The sequence below is a fragment of the Zonotrichia albicollis genome, chromosome 3 (assembly GCF_047830755.1).
Source record: "Zonotrichia albicollis isolate bZonAlb1 chromosome 3, bZonAlb1.hap1, whole genome shotgun sequence".
Taxonomy (NCBI): Eukaryota; Metazoa; Chordata; class Aves; order Passeriformes; family Passerellidae; genus Zonotrichia; species Zonotrichia albicollis.
In genome coordinates, this window is record NC_133821.1 from 46,656,388 (window position 1) to 46,681,145 (window position 24,758).

The 24,758-nt window shown below is 42.0% G+C and overlaps 1 long non-coding RNA gene across 1 annotated transcript in view; it reads right to left on the reverse strand.

Moving 5' to 3' along the window:
- Positions 1–21,670: 21,670 nt before the first annotated feature.
- LOC113459214 (uncharacterized) overlaps positions 21,671–24,758 on the reverse strand; it is a 31,646-nt gene continuing 28,558 nt past the window's right edge. The window contains exon 6 of the long non-coding RNA XR_003380257.2: positions 21,671–24,093. This is a non-coding gene — a long non-coding RNA (uncharacterized LOC113459214). The remainder of the gene's footprint in view (positions 24,094–24,758) is intronic.

The following is a 24,758-nucleotide window of genomic DNA, read 5'->3' on the forward strand; positions in this document are numbered from 1 at the left end:
TCTGTTTCCATTCTGTACCAGGATGAATGTGGCTGCTGGTGTCCAGAGAGGAAAACACCGTTATGATGCTTCTGTAAAAACAAGGAGAAACAATACAAGACTTTTCTCTGTCTAGGGCCATTCTTTAAAGCAGTTACCCAATAAGCTGGATGAAGTGTCTGGAGTATCTCTAAATACTCAAGATGTTTTTCTTGGATAGAGCTGTTGAAGAAAGGATAATGAAAAAGAATTAATTTAGTAAATTGGAAACATAAATGTAATGATGGGATAATTTTCACATCAGAAGCAGGAACAAATCAGTTAAACAGTCTAGTAACAGTTCCCATTAAGTTCTGGTTTCACTTAGTGTTATGCTCTATTAGCTAAGTTATCTGATTTAAACTATATTGCCAAAACATACAAAATAAAAAGAGGAAAAGGAAATTCCATCTATATTTTTAAAACCTTTTTTTGCCAGATAAATATTACCTCCTGAGGGTAATCTACAGTAATTTTGACTTCATTGAAATGAACTGAAACAATAGTTTAATACCAACTGTATTCTAATTCTTGATTTAAAATAACCCATGTACTAGCTAATAAAAGTATTTTTGTGGAAAGGGCTAACAGCAGGCCTGTTAGCTAACGAAAATAAGCTGAGAAGCAAGAAGAGGCTGATAAGGAGCTCTCTCCAAAGCTGTTACCAAGGAGACCGAGAGAAGAGATGAATTGAAGAAAGATAAGGAGAGAACTTTGCAGCTGGACGAAGCATTTTTAGAAAGTTAGCCTGAAGTCACTGTTACTTTTCACCAATGGTGTTATGTTGATTTATTGTGGCCAATAGCTGGGGTAGAAGAAGCATAAACAATTAGAAAGTGTATAAAAGTCAGCCATTTTCAATAATAAAGAGTATCCATCTGAGACTGCTTGTCGCCTCTGCTTGTGTCATGACCACCTCACAATGACATACTTTGTTTATAAAATGTATGTCTGAAGTGCTGTGGATAAATACAACAAAGGACAAGAATTCTGTTTGTTTCTTAAAATAGCACAGAATTAGGATTTGAAATCCATGGCCTCATGTTTAGATGGGGTGACTGGGTGTAGTTTCTGTCATTTCAAACAGAGGCTGGGGATACAATTATGTGTTCAGGAAGATTCATGGCCAGACTGTGTATGTTGAATTGCCAGCTGCATTTCAGTGGTAGTTGAACCTGACTTACCAAGCTGAATGCCAGCTCACATAAGCCTACATGTCCTGATGTCATGGCATTGGCTGCTGCAACAGCATAAGAACAGACTGCAAGCGGAGAAGATCCAGAAATCTCAAGTCACATTCTGGCAGGTTATGGGTGCACAAAGCCATATCTGAGCTATTGCTGCACTGACCTCTGTGACTTAGGAGAGGGGGAGAGTGGGAAGTTGCTCACCTTGGGGCTTTTTTGGCTGCAGGAAAGCAAGCTGCTCCCTTACTGTTTTCTGTTGGGTAATGGAACAAATAGTCCATCTTCTGGACCTGTGGAGATAGGTGCAAAGGTACTTTAAGTCACTGCAGATAAGAGTAGGACATTAAACAGTACAGGAGGGCTCAGCTTCTATCACGGGCACTTGGCCATGCCAGCAAACTGTCTGCAGCATCACTCACCTGCACAGCAGAGCCTTTCTGTTCTTGTGGAGAAAGCCCTGTGTATGGAAGGCATTAAGCTGGACAGTGACAGCCGCAGAAATGAGGGTGTTTTCTTAGAGATCTTAGAAAGTGATCTGAATGTTTCATACAGGAAATAAGCATGTTTCATTAGGGTACTAAATTAATGCAAAGACGTAAGATGTTTGGATTAAGGTTAATCTTTTCCTACTCCCTGCAGCTTAAAGTTTTCATATTTCCTGAAAGAGTGACAACAGACAACTTGCTGTGCCCCTGCTAATGGCAACGAACTCACTTTGTCTTTTCCTCTGAAGTTTCTCTTATGTGACACCAGTGTTAGGGCTTTGAACTGAATTGAAGTAGTCTGGCCCATCACAGCAATTCCTCCTCTTCATGTATGTAGTGATTTGTTTTTCAGCTTCGGCTCTAAAATGTGCCAGCTTATTGTGAACCCTTTAAAAAACAATTTTAAATCCTACCTTAATTCTATACTAACAAAACTCATAATCTGGAAATCATTTGACCGTGTTAAGAAGTATGACAAAGAGAGCGGCGATGTATCTCTGCTGTACATAGCATATACTGTTCTTTTGTGCACAGCTTTTGCCATCAGCCTTGCAGTGGGATTGTCTCCATTATACCCCGCTTTCTAGATCACACTGTGCACATACAAGAGCCACAACAATGCAGAGATGATGTCAGCTGTGCCTAAAGCTAAAACTGCAACTTTTTGCCCATGTTGCTGGGGACCTAGAACACATTGCCCACTCCTATATCATATTTTGAACTTTTATTTCATGTGCTAGAAACAAGGTTGCATGAGAGCCTTCTCCTGAACAGCCCTCAAATGCTGGGGAAAAATGTACTTAAAAATATGAAATTAATCTATGGTGCTAATATATGAAATTGAAGTTCTTCAAAAGTGCAAGCCATGTTTCTCAAGTTAATACTTCACGAAAGACCAGAAGATAATGACTCATAGGGTCTGATTTAAAACAGGAAAAAAATTACCAATTACGTCCCTGGACCTTCACAAATTTAAGATTTGCTTGCTCATTTCTGTAAGACAATCTGCAAGTGACATTTGCTTTCTTTCTGACTTCTGACTCCTGACTTCCCCTTTCTCAGCTTATTCATCTTCATCAACTGTTTTGTCAGCTGTATTTCCATATCTTTCTGAATCACAACAATATCTACCATTTGGGATGAAGTTGTCAGAGGACTGCAATAAAAACCACTGTAACACAGCCATCTTCTGTTGCAAGGTAATTTTAAGCATCAGCTTCACTGCAAATGTGTGCTGCAAGCATGTTCATGTTTTAAAAGGTGTTTCCTGCAAACAAACTTCCATTCATATCACACAGACTAGGCAAATTTTTCATTAAAAAAGACAAAACCTAAAAATGTTGGGAGCGAAAAAACAATATAGAAAAAAAGTGCCTCCAAACAAAATCTCTTAGTCATCTACACACTCCCTGAGGAAGTGACCTTTCAGTGTAACAGAAAGGTCCAGCTGGAAGTGAAACCATTACATGTCAAAACACATCAACTCTACAAATATCTGTTTTATTAGTTCTTCTGCTATGTGAGTATTAAGAGTCACAGTAAATTCTTCTATTTTAGTCTTATGAATTAGGCCAATGAGTATCCTCAAAGTTACTCTGCTGTTTTCTTCTGTTCACTAATGTGTTGTAGGTCTGTCTGTTTGATAAAGTCAGGCTTAACAGTTCGGAGTGTTCTTTGCTGTTAATGATGCGGCCTGTTAGATTGCACTGGGGTCAGGATTTATCAGGAAGTCTGCAGTGGATGGGCTGACAGCCTTTGTTTTCCAAACTGTTGATGCCTTCCATTGTGTTTTGTTACAGACTTTTAAATGAGAAGGGTCCTGAATGTTCTAAGTCCTTTTTTTCCTTTCAGGAAGAAAATGCATAAACTACATGAACAGCCTGTTTACTTTCCATTCAGTAAATGTAACTGGGTAAAAACACTTTTCTGCTTCCACCCCTCTCATCTGAAAGTACTTTAAAAGTGCCTAACAACTTTGTGTCTAAGCTACTTTGACATATTTGTTATCTTTATCCTGATACTTTGTGACACATTATAGTCTGTTAAAAAACCTGCCACTGCTACTGCTGCAGCCAGAGGTTCATCTTGCTACTGTATAATTATAGTTTTGCATTGTATTTCTAGGCTGTACCTCAAAATGAAAACAAGTGCTCACTTTAGAGACACTTTACTCTGAGGTAAATCCATCTAGTTCACAGTTTCTATTTGTTTTATTTTGAAAACTGTACCCCTGCTTAATGGTGCTCTGTCCATACAACTGTCTTTCCATTTGTTTTTGCTGTGGAGCAGCAGTGTTTGTACAGATTTGCAGGGTGAGTAGCATGCAAGAGATGTAGGGAAAACAGAAAAAAAAAACTCTTTGGCTTTAGGATTTGCATTTCCCACAATTTACAAGGCTTGGCAGTTTTTAGGTTGACTTTACATGGTTCTCTGCAGCTTAAGTTCTGTTACCAGTGAATGATGAGGAAACAAGATGCTTTTGAATACTGTGCAATGATTTTCAAATACTCTGCCAAGAGGAATTGTAATTGGCCTGGATCCTCCATTTGACACTGTCTCTTACAATATGCTCATAATCAAACTGAAGAAGTGTGGACAGGATGAGTAGACAATGAGATGGATTGAGAGCTGGCACAATGGCAGATCCTAAACAGTTGTCATTGGTCGAACAGGTTCTAGTTGGAGGCCTGTCACCAGTGGTGTCCTCCAGAGGTTTAACTTGTTCACGCATGAGCTGGATGAAGAGGCAGAGCAAGTTCAGCAGGTTCACTGATGACACAAAGCTGGGAGGAGTGGCCGGTGCCCCAGAGGGCTCGGAAGCCCTTCAGAAGAACAGATCAGACAGACTGGAGGAATGGGCAGGGAGGAGCTATCTGAAATTCTGCAAAGGGACATGCAGGATCCTGCACCTGGGTAGGATAACCCCAAGCACGAGTACAGACTAAGGAACAATCTGCTGGAAAGCAGCTATGCAGACAGGGACCTGGGGGTCCTGGTGAGCAACAAGCCATCCATGAGCCAGCAGTGAGCCCTTGTGGCCAAGAAGGCCAATGGAATCCTGGGGTGCATTAAGAAGAGCAGTGCCAGCAGGTCAAGGGAGCTGATCCTGCCCCTCTGCCCAGCCCTGGTGAGGCACATCTGCAGTGCTGAGTCCAGTCCTGGCCCCTCAGGACAGGAGAGACATGGAGCCCCTGGAGTGGCTCCAGTGAGGGTAACAAAGATGATTGAGGCTCTGGAGCATCTCTCTAATGAGGAAAGGCTGAGGGAGCTGGGCCTGTTCAGCCTGGAGAGAGGCCCTGAGAGGGGACCTCATCAATGGCTGTGAGCACTGAAGGGAGGTGCCAGGAGGATGGAGCCAGGCTCTGCTCCGTGGTGCCAAGCAGTAGCACAGGAGGCAATGGGCAGGAACTGATGCACAGGAAGCTCCACCTGAACATGAGGAGCAGCTTGCCAGGTATCAGAAGGTTCATGTTGGCATAAAACATTTTAAGAATATTCAAAAATAGGCCCCAATGTTTCCTATTTCTGTTTTGTCTTAAGAAGGACCAGTGCTACATTTGAGGTTGTACGTCCTTGCTCTGTAACGGGGCTTGCTTAAGAAAATGGCTTTTTTTTCTGTATTGCTGAGTGTTAAGTGCTGTCCTTAAGGAGTCAGAGATGCTATTAAGGTATTCTTTGCACATTAGAAAATTCAAATGTGTTTCAGGATTTTTTTGATGAATAATTTAGGACAGAAGAAAGAGAAAATAGTAGGACTATTTCTTGATTGCAAACAGACAGTGTTTGGAGTACAGTTGAAAAGAAACTCTTATCATATTGGTATTTAAAAGTACACCATCCTGATTACACTCATAGACTTTCTTAAAGTCTTTTCAGATTTTTTTAATACAATAAAATTTTTGAAAGACATCAGAACAAAGAGAACGCAATTAGTACTCTGCTGAAGGCTTCATTCTCACTTTTATTGTTCCCCCAGCAGGTGGCATTAGAGGTTTGTAAGATGCAGATACAACCACAGATTTTTGCTGTTGTTTTGTTGCTGGCGGTGGTTGTTTTTTAATTTGTTACAACGTTCTTTATTTTTTTCTTCAGGAGCTATTTTAAAAATAAAACATACATAATATGCACAAATTAGTTCAGAGCAGTCTTCTTTTCAATTCACACTACTCTCCAGGCATCATAAATTGAGGTCCCATTGATGCTGGCCATTGTAAGCACACATGGCAAAATAGCCTTGCTTAGAAGAGGTTTTGATATAGGTGGATAAGTATTATTTTTATTTTAAGTATGAGGTTCTGTGGTGTATTTTGCAAACTACACAACAATCAGTTGAAAATGAGCGTCACTGTCAGGATCAGAAACAAGTTTATTATACAATCATGGTGCCAAACAAAATCCAGCTTTCTAAAGTACTGGCGCACTTGTGCTTGAGCGGAATTTGCTTTAAATCATGAAGGTATTTGATTTATTTAAGGGAAAAAGATGTTTTTCTCCTGCAGCTAATGCTGCAGTAGCATCTTTATGATTTCAAAAATCTTCCCATAAATATGCACATAGTAGGGCTGTATTCCTATGATTTCATGTAAAAGAGTTACTATATAAGCTGTTCTCTTCTACTGCATTGTATTTTTCTCACTCTGTGGACTTCTTGTCTGCACCCCCAGACCAGCAGTTCAGGCTGGTTCTACAGTCAGCATCCCTGTTCCTCTTTGGACACCTGAAGAAGTGGCTGATTTTCCTTCACATGCCCAGTGTTTAGCACCGGGCACTGTCTTAGATTTTGGCACACAGTGATAGCTTTAGGTTCCCCCCCGAGGAAGCCTGGTGCCCGGGCAGGGATTTCTGCTGTTTCCTCAAGGCTCAGCAGGTGGCAGCTGGGGACCAGTTTCCCAGCAGACGCAGCCCACAGTCTGCTACAGCCCAGCGCAAGTGCCCTATCACAGGCTGCCTCCTTCCCAGCCATCACCCCGGCCTGAGAGCACAGAAAACTGACCAACACCTGCAGTGGGCTTCTGCATTTCAGAAATCTGTGCCACTTGGTGTAGTGGGTTTTATACAGCAGATTTGGCTCCCTATAGATGCTTGCATCCTGTGATGGGTGTCCAACATGCTGGTGAGCCATCTGCAGCTCCAGGGCTGCCAGACTTCCAGCAGCACGGCTGGACCTGCTGCTACTTGTCCAGTCAACCAGAGCAGGGAAATGTATAAGAATCCCTAGGTTTTGTACTGAGAGAATGTATAAGGTTACAAAGAGAACATGCTGAGAGAATACAGGGTGTTCCCACTGTGACGTACAGAAATACTGCTGTCTCCATCTTAACAGAGACAGAAACAAGACTCAGCAAAACAGTGGCTGGCTAATACACAGCAAGCTTAGGGCTAGGACATGGCTCACAACCTGATATGTCCAGCCCTGGTTAATGGCCTTGGCCATTGAATATGAGGCAAAACCCTCTCCTGAGCCTCTCCAAGCCAAGGACAGCAGCATGTTAGCAGGCCCTATCCATAAAATAAAAATAAGTAATGCTTTGGAGTGGCTCAAAACATTCACTTGCACTCAGCAGCTCTTCTTGCACCCAAAAGCACGGCTGTACAGAAGTATTCCCGCCAAAAAGCACCCTTGACAAGTACTTGTGAATTAGAGTACACACAAAAGCCCACATTTCTGCACAGGCTGCATCTTGTCCTAAAAGCACTTGGAACATTTGGGGGCTTTCTCAATAGACCTAGTGTTAGAGGAGGTCTTTTCAAATGTTAAATAGTATTATCAAATGTTTGCACAGAGAAAATGCTCTTACACAATCCCCATGATCTTTTCCTGATGCTCAGAAGGCAGGATGCTACATTGTCGAAGTGACTGTGTGACATGCACACCAGCTGTGGGGAATACAATGATTTTAATGGATCTTTGTGCTTAATCAGGCCAGAATAATACAAAATATCAGAACTTTGATGCTTAAAGTCTGGAATAGTGAGTATAAAGGTCAGTGCAGTTGTATCATATGAGTAACTAGAAATTTCATGCCTCGTGCTGTGTTTGCTGTCCTCCTTTTTCTTTTCCTGCCCATCCAGCTACTCTCTCTTGTCTCACCCACTTTTCAGGATATATTTGCTAAGCTCCTTTGGGTGACCAATTTACTACACATTTCTTCAGTGCCTAGCATAAAATAAGCACAAAAGGGTGGCCAGTGTATCACACCTAAAGTAAGCACAGCTAATAATTTTTTTGTTTTGTTTTAACAAATAATATTTCTTTACTGTGCAATGAAAAGCAAACCTCCTAAAACTTCAGTGCTTTTCCTTGCACTGAAGACAGCAAATTTAGAAAGTGGAAAGGCAAAAATCCAACATGATGCAGATTTCCACAGCTCATACCAGAGAAATAGCTGGTATTTGTTGTATCCTAACTTGCTGTATTTTGGCTCAGACTCCAGTTATGCTTTCACTGAAGTGCATAGAGAAGATCTTTTTTAAGAGTAAAGTATGTATAACTAGGGAAAACAGTGGAGAAGTCTGACCTGCTGCTTGTGAAGTTCCTGCTATCACATGGCCTTGCCAAACATTTTAGCTACTGTCTTACCTCACTGTAGTGAGGCAACACATGGGTGATGTCCTCTCTTACACATCAAAGTCAGTGGGAATTCCCTTTGAGCAAAAGTAGCAGCTGTTACTTGCATGAGACTGATGGATCATGTTTACCTGGAATTTCCCAGGACAAAACCCATAGATGCTGGCAGGAATTTGTCAGCATGAGGCAATCTGGCATGCAGAGGAACACAGTTCATAGTGAGTGCTTTAGCCTGAAGAAAATGGAGAAATCCTGAATACTGACACCCAGGATCTCTACAGGTGAGTGCAAGGCAAGTGGGAATTACATCAATTCAGGAAGAGGGACATCCTACCTCTTAAATGCAGAATTAATCCCCACAGCATGTTGTGATTTCCAAAATATAAATGGCTTCTGAAAGGATAAAATAATTTGTGGAGAGAACATCCAAAAGAATATGCTGAACAGAATAGTCTGGGTCCAGCTTATACCACTTTTCAAGCCTGTTCATAGTCCTCTGGATGGCATCCCTTTCTTCAGGGTGTCATCTTCAAACTTGCTGAGGGTGCACTCAATCTCTTCATCTAAGTCATTGAAGAAGATATTAAATAGTGCTGGTCCCAGTACAGACCCCTGAGGAACACTCAGCTCACTAAGCCATTGACCGTTGTCCTGGAATGCAACAATCCAATAAATTCCTCATCCACTGAACAGTCCACTCATCAAACCCAACTCTCTCCAATTTAGAGAGAAGGATGTCATGGATGACCATGTCAAAAGCCTCACAGAAATCCAGGCAGATGACCTATGTAGTAAACAAGATACTGCAGATGATTGGAGCCAGAAATAACACATTTTTAAAATACTGCTTTAAAATAATATATTTCTATAAGTACACAGTAACAATTCACCTCTGAAAATGTGATATTACTGGACTTAAGAACCTCTGATGGGAACTTTTCACTGGGAAGAATTTCTCAGTAAAGCAATGCACTGCACAAGTACCAGCTGAAAACAAGCTCTCACAAAGCAAAGGAAGCCCCTGTGAGACTACTAAGATTTCAACAGGTGCAAGCACTATCCATCTGCTCTCAGATTTAAACTTATGTTTGTACCTGTTTTAAGCAGATTCTCAGTGAGCCTCCTATGTGATAAACACAAGCACACATGGGTTTCAGAATGGGACAGGTTAGAAGGAACCAGAGTGGCTCATCTGGTCCACCCTCCCTGCTCAAACAGGGGCACCCCAGAGCACATGGCACAATTTCATCCCCTGCTCAAACAGGGGCACCCCAGAGCACATGGCACAATTTCATCCAGACAATTCTGAAATGTCTCCAGTCAGTGGGACTTTACAACCTCTCTGGTCAGTCTGTTCCAGTGCTCAGTTACCTGCCCAGTAAAGAAGTTCTTCCTCATGTTCAGGTGGAGCTTCCTGTGCATCAGTTCCTGCCCATTGCCTCCTGTGCTACTGCTTGGCACCACGGAGCAGAGCCTGGCTCCATCCTCCTGGCACCTCCCTTCAGTGCTCACAGCCATTGATGAGGTCCCCTCTCAGGGCCTCTCTCCAGGCTGAACAGGCCCAGCTCCCTCAGCCTTTCCTCATTAGAGAGATGCTCCAGAGCCTCAATCATCTTTGTTACCCTCACTGGAGCCACTCCAGGGGCTCCATGTCTCTCCTGTCCTGAGGGGCCAGGACTGGACTCAGCACTGCAGATGTGCCTCAGCAGGGCTGGGCAGAGGGGCAGGATCAGCTCCCTTGAGCTGCTGGCACTGCCCTTCCTAATGCACCCCAGGATTCCATTGGCCTTCTTGGCCACCAAATGCAGATGACTCCCTGACTTTTCATTGTTACAGCTTTGGTAGTTTCAATTTATTTTTAAAACATTCACTTCAACCTTTTTAACCCTCTCATTTTTCTCCAGAGTCTGCAATTACTTTTCCACTGAAGTTTTTTCAACAACTTCTCCCTAGATTCTCTAGCCAGCTTTCCTAAGTTATATATCTTTTATGGCTAAATTGAATCAGAAATTTTCTGTATCTTTTCTTCAGGAAGAAATACAGACTAACAAAACATGGCTTGTGAATTAAAACTGTCATTCTAATATCAGCTGATCAGCTGATATAACAAGCCATCATTTATCTTAGTGTTACTACATATATTTTTACTTAATATATTGAGCATAAACAATGCAATTGTAACATAATTTTGGTGAATAAACAGAGTAACTATAATTTCTAGCATCAAGCATTGGCAGCAGTGTGTTTGTCAGCCTCTGTTTGGTGTGAGACTACATGCCAGAAGTTCTGTCGAAATATTTACACTTTCACCTACATTTTATTTTTCATTACATGTTTGCTGTAAACACCTCAGTTAGTTTCTGCAGACCCCTGTAAAAGCATGCTAGTCCAATTCCGTGTTACTTGAGAGACAGTGATTCAGCAGTAATGGCTTTTTTGCATACATGAAAATCAGTTTGTTGCTGCTGCCAAGCTAAACAAACTGTGGCCTCTCTCCAGAAAAAAAAAGAAAAGAACTCCTTATTTGAACCCAAGATGTTGTTGTAAGTTTATCTTAATGAGGTGGTTAGAGTCTTCAGCGCTCATTTTTTAATTATTTGGAGGAATCCTCTTGGACTCAGTGAAATGGCATAGTAGGATATTTATCTGGGCTAGAAAAATCCAATTATCAGAAACAAGTGGGCAGCTTTTCTAAACAACATCCATTACATTCTGTGGGATACAAGTTTTAATTAAAAGAAACAAAGCCCTGGTGTTCTGGTACAAAGAAGAACTCCAGACTTTCCAGTCTGGTTCAGGCTCAGCTGCCAGTTCTGTCTTCCCCTGGCTTTATCTATATTCAAAGTCACACCAATTTAACTCCCAAGCAGTTTTTAATGACAGTTAATGAAATAGATGCTAACTGCTGCAGAAATGCACTTAATTTGATTTAAATAAGGTTTATAGCAGCCTAGTTAATTGAGTTTATCACTACCTCCAACTGGTGTATATAACTCTTAAAACTGAATAAAAAGTGTCTTCAGATTATATGACTAAATTTAAATTACACAGAATAATTTTGAAGGTAAAATGTTCCCTATGCTAGGGACCCCCAGATCTGGAAGAGGATTTAGACAGCCAGATTCCCATGGAAAAACCAAAAGCAGAACTCCACAAATCATCAACTTGGGACTGAGGATCAAGAGGGCCTAGGTTTGCACTGAGAGCTGCCCCTTGCACTGTGAAACCATAGCTGGACAGGAGTTTAATGTGCTGTTATTATAATCAGGATGAGCTTCAGTGAGTAACAAATAAAAGAGCTACAATGTGTATGAAAAGCACTGGATAAAATATTAAATGAAACCAGTGTGCCATGACAGCATAGCAACAAAGACAATTGTTTTCAACAGCTGACAGGCATTTCCATTTTACACACTGGAAAAAAAAATGCAGATATGTGCACATTAAATTATAGGTGACACTAAGGAGATATAGTTTCTACCCAAAGGAGCAAGGGTTCTAAATAAACTTTCTAAATTGCAAAAGGAAAATTTCACTGATTTATAAAAGAATAGTTCAAAGTGATGAACTGCCCTAATGGTGATAGGATACCTTATTCTGTTGGGTACATCCTTCTGCTAAAAGAGAAAAATAATTTCTTTATCCCAGATGCAAGGAAATCTCATATTTTGAGATTTTTAAGTAAGTTACTTATTTTCTCATGGCATGTTGGTAATGTGTCTCCAAACTCAGCTGAACACATCTACCCACAAATAAAGAGAAATCCTCTTAATAAGGATATCTATTTAAAATTAATGCCATGGGTCATGAAAACCTAATCTGTTTTTAAAGAAAATTATCATCTGATATGATTAACAATATTTTTGCCCTTGCCTGTTCAACCTCAAATGAATCTCAAATTATTTTGCCTGTATTTGGGATTTCCCCTTTTTCAACAACTCCATACGCTCCTTTATATGACCCATTGGCATTGAAGCCAAGACACTATTCACTATTTTAAGAACCCAGTAGATAGGACAAAAATCCTACAGCAATATTGAATATAGGTAATTGCAGTGAAGGAAGGTGCACAAATGAACAACTGAAGAGATTCATTTAGCAGAATTAGTGTGTCCAGAGACTTCACCAGCACCACTGCCAGGGCCTAGCAGTATCACCTATCCATAGCCCAGGCCACAGGTGAAGCAGCTCCTATTTTATTTTGGGGCTCAGATCACCTAAGTGTCCACATTGCATGTTTTCATTTGCTGCTGGGCTTCAGTCTAGGAAGAAACAACTCATTCCATTGGTGACAAAGCCCAAAACGTTTTTTCTGAAAACCATCAAGAGTGCATATTAGTTAGCTGACTATATTAATTAGTAGCTCCTAATAGATATCACTCAGCTCTCACCAGGCTGAACAGAGCTCACCTCTTCCTATGTCACTCACTCCACACCATGAGGAGCCTGGCCCAACTGTTCTGTCCCAAGAGTCCTGTAGTTTTACAGCACTCCCAATTCCTCCAAAGTAACTGAAAGCTGCATTTACCATTCCTTCTTCCCTGCAGTATTAAACTTTGACTTGATTAGGAAGTGTAAATGTCACAGATAAGATCCAAGATGGTGTCAGCTGGAGTAGGCCCACATAAGACAGGGAAGAAGCTCTGCTGGTGTACATCAGCTGAGCATCTGACCAAGCTTCCATGGCAGGGATGTCTCTTCTGGTTCTTCTTCTCTCTTTCTCCTTTTCTCTCTCCTTCCTTTCCTTCCTTTCCTTCCTTTCCTTCCTTTCCTTCCTTTCCTTCCTTCCTTTCCTTCCTTTTTCCTTCCTTTTTCCTTCCTTTTTCCTTCCTTTCCTTCCTTTCCTTCCTTTCCTTCCTTTCCTTCCTTTCCTTCCTTTTTCCTTCCTTTCCTTCCTTTCCTTCCTTTCCTTCCTTTCCTTCCTTTCTTTCCTTTCCTTCCTTTCCTTCCTTTCCTTCCTTTCCTTCCTTTCCTTCCTTTCCTTCCTTTCCTTCCTTTCCTTCCTTTCCTTCCTTTCCTTCCTTTCCTTCCTTTCCTTCCTTTCCTTCCTTTCCTTCCTTTCCTTCCTTTCCTTCCTTTCCTTCCTTTCCTTCCTTTCCTTCCTTTCCTTCCTTTCCTTCCTTCCTTCCTTCCTTCCTTCCTTCCTTCCTTCCTTCCTTCCTTCCTTCCTTCCTTCCCTCTTTCTCTCTTTTTGTCTCTCTCTCCCCCTTTCTCTATTTCTCTCTCTCCTTCTCTCTATTTTAACATCTATCTCTCCCACATTTCCTCTCTTTCCTCTTTTCTCTCTTTCTCCATCTCTTGCCCTCTTTCTTTCTTTCTACACAACTGATATTTGGGTGTTTTCTGACTTCTGCAATGGTGCTGCAGGGCTGACCACTGCAGATGAGAAGAGCAGTGTAGGGAGTCCACTCCCCTTTCCGGACAGCTGTCAGCACCAGGTGTTGCAGGGGACAAGGAAGGAGGCACGCTCAGCAGCTCGCGCCACTGTGGAGCGCTCAGTTGTGAACGCAGTGAGGAGAGAGAACACAGACCCCCTGCACACAGATGGACTATTTCAGCTCTCTGGAATATTTACTTAGGTAAGTACCTGATTTGATTTTGTATTTTACTAATTCTGTCTATCAATTCTATTCTTAGCATTCTCTACCAAATTGACATTTATTTTAGTCTTTCCTGTACATGTGCTCTGCCAAAGTAGTGATCAAATGAAATTTTAAAATACCTTAGTGTCATTATTCTTTTAGGAAAAGATGCTGAACTGATGTCTAAACCATACTTGTCTGCATGTATCTGTAGTGTTTTGCCTTGCATACACCTTCTCTTCAAACCCCAAGCAATATAGTCATCTCTACTTTTCTTTCATATGAAAGGCTCTTAATTCCTTTGCTATTATTCTTATTTTTTTTATTTGTCTTATATTCTAATTGAGATTCTCATTACTGAACTACCTATTCCCAGTTATTTCTCTTGATTTCTTTTTTGTTTTGCTTTTAAAAATCCACCAAAAATTTCCAAAAAAGCTAATTACATGAAAATGAGGGTAATGCAGAAGCTATTACACTCTGGAGCAATTTACATGGCTTGAACAAGTTAGCATTTTCTGAGAATACACTTTGAAGCTGCTAAGTTTCATGGGAAAATGGAAGAACTTAATTACACTGGAGTACAGTGCTATGTTGTCACCCTTACCATCATATTTAATAGCAGAAAACAGTTTGATAGTTTTCGTCTTGGAAATAATTTAAGTGTTACATCACTTTTAGATACAAGCAAATTTTTTTAACTCCTTGTTTATTAAAAAATGCAATCTCAAGTTTAACAGTTTGGAAAAGATTTGAGAAAACTGATTATGTCTGGGAGACAGTTTGGAATATTTGGTTTCCGAAGAAAACTCTGAAGCTGAGTTTGACTAAATTATTTTTAAAAAGTAAGAGATGTCAAACCAACACTTTGCATTCATTCTGAAGGCAACTGTGCTTTCATTTTTCCTGTCTAGGGAGGGAATTTAGAAACCATTAATTCACACATTTCTAGTCTTCTTTCTCCAGTCTAATAAGCACATAATTTTAGAAAAACTACATTAAGACAACAAAAACAAGTGAGTAATTCCTAGAGTATGATTGCAGATAATTCAGAAGGATATGGAAAGTGGTAGTGCTTTTAAGTAAAAACATGCTGACAAAATAGTTCCTCTCTTTCACCCCCATCACATTTTTGTAGGGTCAGAGGAGTCTTTAATAAGAAAAAAATCCTTGAGAAACACTGAGTTCCCCCAAAACACCTATTTTGACAAAGAGAGAAGTTGCTGTGACAGCATTATCATCAGAATGCTCTTTGCTCTCATCAGGATCTCATGACTTTCCCAATAACAGGAAAGCTCACCACCACTTCAATGGATAATGAAGGACCACCATGGCCACTTGAGGAGTTAGACTAAGTAATCTCCTGAGAAAAGACAACTTGTGTTTGCACCTTTTCATCCCAGGAAGGCAGCATGATTTTTCAGTGTTTTGATGATGATGATCATTACTATTATTACTATTGTTTCATTCACATTATACCCATGCTTAGATGTGCTGCAGGGGAAAGAGCCCACAGCAGGGGAGCCAATGAAGGAGAAGAGCCAAGGTGTCTCCTCCACCTCTATGCCTGTCATGATCACCTGCACCCCAGGACAGGCATGTCAGAGTGACCCAGCTGGTGTCTGCTCTTGAACTGCACCCAAATTCCAGAGAAGCTCAAAACCTTCCCTCCCTTTGTTTAGGAGACAGTAGTGAGGGTTTCTTAGCTGCAGGAACACCCAAACAATAAGACTGGCTAATGCACATACAGTGTATTTAATTTCCCGTGGGAGTTTTACTGCTTAGGGGAGCATTGTACAGGCAGATATGGCAGAGGTAGTGCCAAGGCTTATTTAATTTAATTACGGTGCCTCATTACTGACAAACATCCATTCCAGTCCATGAAAGGTGTAGGCTATTTTATAGAGGGCCTTGTGGCTCCCATTTATTTTCTCCTGAGTTTGATCTTGCTGGGTATTTGAACTAGATGCCATCAGGCAGCAACAAATGCTTATTATTATATAATAAAGGAGGAGGGCTAAGCAGGAGGTGGAAAATTTCTGAAACAGAACCTTAGCTGAACAAGAAAACTGCAAGATTAAACTGTGCAAGGTGTGGATGTATCCATATCTCTCTCTGTATACATGTATAGATAGACATAACCTATATATATGGACAGATTCCATAATTAAAAACAATTTTTTTTTATGGATTCCCACATCAGAGCTGGGTTTTCTTAAAGCACTTTGTAAGATCACTGGGTGTTCACAATGGTCTTTTTCTTCAAGGCCTTCTTTTCACAAATGGACCATGCCACTGGTTGAAACTTAAAATTAGGGGTAGGAGAACTCTTCAAAGGATTCACGAGCCCCACAGTCCCTGGTAGGGAACAGTAGTGATGGACTGTTTTTTTCTGATCACTGATGAATGATCATGCAGTTCACAGTGTCATTGTTCAATATGATACATTTGGGGATAAAATGTGTACCTGTAATTTTACTCACTTTATCCTTCCCTATGGGTCTTGTGGAGCAATGAAAATTCCAGGTTTGTGAATACCGTTTTGCCCCCAGCCATGCTCAAACACTGTGTTCATGCCCCCAAGACTACAACAGAGGTCAAGCTGAACTGACCAAAGCTCCTGAGGATGACAAACCCTGATCTGCCACATTTTAAGATTTCCTACATCTTCTGCTTAAATTGATGGAAGTAAAAAAAGGAAGCACTGCAAGACAGAGAAAAACTAAAACCATAGGTATGGCCAACCTGCAGCCTGCAGGTGATATGAGAAGGCCTTCTGTCAGATATCACATGTGTTAGTTGCAAGAAGAAGTGTAGCAGGAAGGAGTGGTTTGGATTTAGGAACTGTAATTAAAAGCAGGAGGCTGCAGCAGTAGCAGCAATGCTGTGAGTCTCCCTAGCACATTGTCTGTGTGCACACAGTGAGCTAATGAAGCAGCCCATATGTTTTATCCCTGTCAGCAGAGGCTGGCAATGGAGCAGTAACCTGGGCAATAGGATTATACTGGATGGTGTGAAGAGGTTTTGTACAAGTGAAGATTTCAGGAGGGTGTTTGGTATGTCATGTGAGTCTTACCAGAAGCTGTAAGTGAGCAGATTTGAGTATATATATGGCAAGGTAGGTCAAAACTAGCTGAAAGTGATTGAACGGGATGTTTTGCAGACCTAGCAAGAGAGGTCCAGAGAGGCTGGAGGAGAAAGGAGGAAGCAGCCAATAGCCAGGAGCAGGCACTGCTCATAGCAGCATACATGAGTGCCCATTGAGCTGTGCCCAGTTTGGGTCACACAGCCACAGACACTGGGGAGGGAACACCACAGTGTCTGAGGGACGCCCAGGAAAGAAAGTGGCTGATCCAGATCAGCTGTTGGGGCAGATTGAGTAGGACCTTGCTGGCGTCAGTGAACACAGCAGAGAGTGGGGCGGGGAGGAAACAAGGGAGCCTCCTGAACTAAAGTCTCCAGCAGCCTTTCCATTACAGCTGATTCTCACTTGGCTGTGGGGGCAATCCCTGTGTCCTGTGCTGAGAGAATGAGAAAGCAATTTTCCACATTTGGATTTCAGAGCTGACATACAAAACAGTGCCCTGGTCTCTGTATCACCAGCATGAAGATGTGAGAAAAATCTGTGCTTCCAACAGGTTCTGCTCAATACACAGAGGATCTCTGAAATCTCTCGCATTGCTCTTTTGCAAGGTGTTCCATGGCCTGCACCTCACATTGCAGCACCTCAGGGATTATCTCACAGTGGGGCTAAAACACCTCCTTATCTGATGGCACCTGGTGCCTTTCTTCTTACACACCTTTTATGTCCTGGCAGGCCACCTCCTGCCACATCTTCTGGCTCCCTCTAGTTAAAAGGTAGGCATCCAGCTGACAGAGACAGCTCACCTTTTGTGTCATTGTGTGAAGCTCTCAGGATCTTTAGCTGGTCACTGTGACCTTGAGAAACGTTAAAAGTCTCTTTTCTCAGCCGGAGCTCTTGAAGAATGAGTCAGACCTCTTCAGTTCTTCGTCTCAAGGTTGTATATTGTGTCTTATCTATAAAAGATTTTTTCTTGCCCTGCTGAGGTTCATCTAGCAGGACAGTTCCAGGCACACTGCCTGCCCCCAGGGTGGTGTTATGTCTTTATACCAAAAACAACATATACAATGTTTACAATTACTTCCCAATACCTATCACCTATGTTAGACAGTGAGCTTGTACTCTAAACCAATCTAGAAGTGCCAACATCACAGCAGAAGATGGAGGCCAAGAAGAAGAAGGAGAAAGGCTGGACACGCCCAGATCCCTCCATCTTGCCCCCTGAACCTCCATTCTAGAAAACCTCAAAATCTACTTTTTCACCTTGTGATAACTCCACTATTATTCTACTTAAACTGTTGTGGCTTGCTGATCTTCATACAAGGTTGATAACTTGCTCCACGGGTCATAATCAAAACCACAGCTGTTTTGGGCTCCGTGCCAGGGCTTCTGAGCCCCCTGGCAGGGGTCTTGGCCGTTCTGGACAGCCAGAGGGATGTCCTGGGTTCCAACATGAGGCAGCAAATTTTGAAGCAAAAAATGGCATGTTTCTCATGTGGGAGCAGAGTGATGTAGGGGTTAAGGAAAGTGTTGAGGTTAAAACCACGTCAGCAGTCAGAACAGGACTCCAGATTTGGCTAGAACTCGGGAAAAACAGACAATTTGTGCCTTGTAGAAGAAGGGGCAGACAACTCAGGAGGACTACAGGATATTAGCAGATTATGAAAGAAGAAAATAAGAAGGACCAAAGATGAACTAGAATTTAATCTGGCTACTGCTATAAAAGACAATAAAACATGTTTAAATACACCAGCAACAAAAGGAGGGCTAAAGAGAATCTCCATCCTTTGCTGGATGAGGGGGAAAACACAGTTACAAAGGATGAGAAGAGATTTGAGGTACTTAATGCCTTCTTTGCCTCAGTTGCTAATAGTGAGGACTACCCAGTTGTCCAAAGGGTACCCAGCCCCTTGAACAGGAAAACAGTGATGGGGAGCAGAAAAAAAGCCCCCATTACTCAAGAGGAAATGGTCAGTGACCTGCTGAATCATTCACAAATGAAAAAGTCTACAAGGTCAGATGGGATTCCCCCAAGGGTACTTAGGAAGCTGGCAGAGTTGTTCACCAAGCCACTTTCCATCATCTACCAGCAGTTTTATCTTACCAGTGAGGTCCCAGTGGACTCAAATTTAGCAAATGTGATGCCCATCAACAAGAAGGGTCATAAGGAGGGTCTGGGGAACTACAAGTCTGTCTGTCAGTCTGATGTCAGTGCCTGGAAGGGTTTTGGAGCAGAACAACTTGAGTGCATGTACAGGACAACCAGGGGATCAAGCCCAGACAGAATGGATTTAAGAAAGGCAAGTCCTTCTTGACCACTTGGTCTCTTTTTATTCCAGGGTGACCCACCTAGTGGGTGAGGGAAAGGCTGTGGATGCATTAACATGGACTTTACTAAAGTGTTTGACACTGTGTCCCACAACATTCTCCTGGAGAAACTGGTTGCTCATGGCCTGGATGGATGCACTCTTTGCTGAGTGAAAAACCACCTGGATGGCTGGGCCCAGAGAGCCATGGAGGATGGAGTTACATCCAGCTGGTGGCAGGTCACAAGTGGTGCTCCCCAGGACTCAGTGTTAGGCCCAGTCTGGTTTAATACCTTTATCAACAACCTGGACAAGGGAATCTAGGGCAGTCGCAGTCACTTTCCAGAGAACAGGAGGTTTCTTGGCAGTGGAGGATGAACTGTATGTCAGCCTCCCTGGGGTACAGGGTGAAACTGAGGATGGGAGCCTTCACCATTATCCTGGGGAAGCAGAGGTACAAAGGGCACTGGGAGGAGTTGGGGCTCCTCTCAAACAGCACTGGGGAGCAAATCCACAGCCAGCAGACACCTTCATGGGTATTTCACCCTGGCAGCTTGTGCACCCCATTCCTGAAAGTCAGAAGCAGATGTACTTGCCTCACCCTTTTCCTGGCTTGCTGGCAAGTTTTGGATGGGCTCTGCCCTGGCAAACCCGTTGCTCACAGTCAGCAGAAAGCTTTCAACTACATGACCAAGATGCCCTGCTCTCTGACTCATTAGCACCACCAACTTAAGGAGTTGAGTAAGTCATTAATTTCTTCCAGAAATATCATTTTCCCTTGGTAGCTTTCCAGGTTAATGTTGCCCAAGCTTTCCTGGATCGTACAGGTAATACCCTTTCTCTTTTATGTTCATTTTAAGTTCCCAGGACAAGCTGGGAAGCCAGGTATGTCTCCCTGGGCACGACACCAGTCAGCAGGACCAAAACTCGCTCAGATTCTATGTCCTCCCTCAAAGCCTAGCTCTAATCCTCAGAGGGAAAAAAAAGCCGAGAAAAAAGGGGTAAAAAAAGGAAAAAAATAAAAAAAAAAAGAAAAAAGAAAAAAAAAAGAAGAAGAAAAGAAAAAGCTGTTGTCCAATTTACAGTTTACAGCACAATTCCTCTATTCCTAAACAGCTGGAACGTCAAGTCATTCTGCAAAACTCACACCACTGCAAACCAGTGACACATAATTAAATAATAGTTCCAGCTTGCAGCAAACAGGCACCTAGAGCATAAAACCATTTTTCCCTCTAGACTCCTTGTCCTCTTCACTGATTGAGCAGGTTTTAGGAATCCTAGTCCTTTTCAAAAAGTCACACATAGAAATATGTGAAAGGATCTGCAAAACACATAGTGTTTTGTTAAGATAGCACATCCTTAGTGGTCTTAAAACACTGACACTCCCCAAACAATACTTCAACTTCTCTTGGGCCTAGATAAGACAGGCACAATGGGAGAACCTGATTCACTTTCTTGTTAGATTTTTAAGCAGTATTTGAAAATTTGACTTCATGAATCCTTTCCTTTCACTCACCACAATCTTCCTCTTCTTTACTTGCGATTAACACTGTTAGAGTTCAGGGCTGACCTTGGCTCTTGAAACCAAAGGCAGGACTCTTGTGATCAGGCATTCACCAATAGATAAGAAAAAAAATACTGAATGTCAGAGTTCAAATACTCCTCGTAAGGAAACATGGCCACATGTTGGTCACACTTGGCTTCCACTACAGTTCGCAGGAATTAATTTTCTCAAATATGTTCATTGGTCCTGGTTCTGCAGTAACTGGATTTCATTTCATTTCCATGGATACGAGGATTTACCCCAAGTGACTTGCAAGGGACTGGAAAATCAGCTCGTGTAATATAAAAAGTTGGAAATGCATGTATTCTGAGTACAGTTCTTTGCATGAAATTTCATTCCAAATGCCAGTCCAAACCTGCCATTACAGTTTCTTATATAACTGACATTTAAGAGTGTGAGCATTAATGAGAAAGTTACAGTCACATTAAAGCACAGTACTTACAGTCACATTTACTTTCTCACCGAAAGAACCTAAAGCATGTTTTAAACAGACATATCGCTGTTTCCTCACATCATATATTTAATTAGAACAGATAAATCAAATTACTTCCTTTGCCTGTACACATAAAATCCCTGTGTAATTACAGAAGAGAAGGCCATCCTGCAGGCCATTTTGTGGCATTATAAATGTGCTGATTCACCTGATCTTGAGCCAAGCTCCACTTTAATCTTCCGAGTCTTGTTTTAGTTTGAGGAACAGCCAAACACACCCAGTTGGCCAGTAGAGATTAGGTTCCACACTATTCAGTAAACAGACAAATAAAGTAGTTACTTTTCTGAGATAGGTTTGAGGTTTTTTTTTTTTTTCATAGTAAACTGTTGTAATCCATAAGATCCATAAGGATTTAATGAAAAAAAAAAGAAGAGGGGCAGGGACAGGGAAGATTGATAGGCAATTTCTATTATGCATTTGTTAATTAACAGGCACAGAACTTTTGTTTGAGTCAAGAATCACAGTTGATTTAATTGCTACAGTGTCCCTCCTGCCCTCAGTATGATGTGATCCAGATCTACATTAGTACAAATAACAGTGGTAGCAGGAATAGGGACAATGATGATAATTATCATGATGACAATAACAACTTTCAGCTGTGACTGCAAACAGTGTCCCAACAACTAGTGACCAACAGACTTGATCCTGGTTTCAAATGCCCATCACAAATCCAGACAGAAGAGCTGCAGAGAGCAGGTGATGGTACAGCTGGCTTTCTGGAACAGCATGACCTCTGAACTCTTGTTCAGCAGCTGAGATCTTGGATTCCCATCTGTGCTTGAGCAATGGTCTGTTCCAGCTTTAGTGTGGGGACTCCACGTGCTGGAGACTTTCTCAACTCCTCCCTTTTCAGCAGCTAATTGTGCCCAGTGTTAAATCTGGCAGATTTCAAGTTTGAGAAACTATATCTTGTCCTGCCTTATCTGTTAAAGAGCCCACAGTTTCAGGTATCCTCCCCTTCACATACACACTCAGACTCTGACTGAATTCCCTCTTCCCTTTCTCTGCAATTAGTTAAATGTACTGTGTCCATCAGCCTCTCCTCACCCAAATCATTGCTCTCTCCCAGCTCTTTGCAATTGGCCCCAGCCCAGTGACAGGCACAGGTGGCAAGGGGGTCTGTCATAGCTCTGCCCTCCTCTCCCATCCCATACTCCTGGTGATGGGATGCTCAGCATTCTGTGGCCCCCAAATACACCCTTGACATGGACACCTTTTGGTACCAGCCTTCTGAGCACCCACAGAAATGATACAGACTCCTTGACCCAGGCTTTGTCACTACTTGGTTGCTCCAATCACAACAAAGGAGCCAGAGTGTGCTTTTTTCCCCTCTGTTAATTCCTATTCCTCTGATTTTTGTGCCATCTGCAATTGTGTCCTCAGTAAGCCAGAATCCTATTTCTTCCATATCACTGGTGAATTCCAGACAGGCTTTTCATGTGACTCATTCCCCAGGAAACACATTTTACCAGAATCTCCTGTGGATTGGTATTTCCTCACTAACTCTTCGTGATTCCTTCAGACCTTGAGTTAATCAGCTGTTGACTTCTGGACCACTGTATTTTAGGCAGCAACTGCAACAGGAACAGAGTCAATCCCTCCACGGGTTAAGTCTGCCTCTGATTTCTTACAAACATTCTTGCTTTACCCAAAAACATTTTTCCCCTTTTAATCAGACATTGAATCTTGGAATCCAGTCTTTGCTAGGAAATTTTCTTCAGTAGAAGATAGTGTACATGTGAGTGCCATGGGGGCAGCAAGATTCCACTGTACCTGGGTGAATCTGGTCATGAATGTCCTTGCTGTATGTTCTACACAATTCTGGGTAGCCTGGGGGTGGTCAGCTCCAACAGGGAGGTGCTTTAGAGTGAAGCCACACCAGACTTTGTAGGCAGTCTTTTTATCTATTTTCTAAAACTCTTATATCCAGAAACTGTCCCAAGTCTTCAAATGATCAGTTCTATGGTTTTGCTTCTTATTTTAGTGCAGTTCACATGATTTTTTTTTCCTGTCAGACACACTTTTCCACCATAGTAGAAAAGCAAATTTTTTCTTTCTGTGAAACTCAGGAGGAAATCCTGGTTGAACAAAACAATCAGAAGTATCAGAAAGAGTAAAATGTTTAAAACCAAAATGTTTATGGATGATATTGTCTCTTGCTGCCTAAAGGAAGGGACAGACTCCGAATTTTTCGAGTTCATTAAATCTTCTTATTATCCTGCATATTCAGAAGTGAACATTGAAGAATTGCAGCCTCAACTTATGCCAGGGGAGTGGCTGTCTTCCAGACTCACTCCCAGGACCAAGGTGAGCACTGATTTTCCAGCCAATGTAGCCACTCTACATGAGGCCTTTTAGAGGTCCAGAGAAGAAAGTGAGCTGGAGCTTCCCTGGGAGATAAAGCTGAACATGATGCAGTTTCAGAACTGGCAGATGGTGAAGGCTCCCTTTGCTTCTGCTGAAGGCTGGCTACCCACACAACTGTACTACAGCAAGGGCACTGAGGACGCAGAGTACAAAGCATTAATACAGAGCAAACACAAGAATGTTTGGTGACAGTGCCAGAACAGGCAGACAAGGAAGGCAAAACCAAAACAGAAATTCTCTGCAGCACACAGATAGAGACCACTCAGTCTTGGGAGCAACTTGATAATGAATAGTGAATGAATATGCAAACATCACATTCCTGCAGATTTCTGGCCTGAAGACTTGCAGTCAATATCCTCATTTCCTCAATGAACAACTTTCTCCTCTGCCCATGACCTCACATTTGAGATATAAGTTGCCACCATTCCAGTGTTCCTAAACCTATAATGAATCAAAAGCAAACACTCATAGATGAACACATCTTGTACTGCCTGGTTGTTGAAGTGATAAAAAACCCACTTTCTTTGCCAGTATCCCATGCATGTCGGAACTCAGTAATAGAATGTTTTGATCTACCAGCCTGCTATGTTGACATACTGAAACAAAAAGTGCTTCCACTCAGCCAAAACCACATATCTTGGCAATCTGCAGCCTGAAAGACAACAAAGACGTAGGCTGAAAACTTGGCAACTGTCCTGGCACGCTACACCTTGGGATTAGCGAGTCAGTCACGCTATGCTGGCTCTGGTTTTACCATAATGCAGTAACACAATGAGAAATTCTGGAGTGCTGGTCCTCAACACATTGTCTCTGCTGGCTTTCAGGAGCTGCTGCAGAAGCAAGGTAAATCCCTGAGCTAGGAAGTTATGTTCCTTTCCATAATCCCCTCCTGGTGAATGAAAGGTGTTAAATGGAGGAAAACACTGTTTGCTGCAGCTCCATTTCTCTTACCCGCCCATTCTCTACCGCAGATCTTTTCTACGACCTGAACCATTGCGCCATGAATATAACACTTGCACATCTTTTTTTAAGCACTAGCAAACACATTTAGAGTTCAGATACCAGATTCAGCTGAGCTTCCTGCAGGAAGATTACCGAAGGTCTCC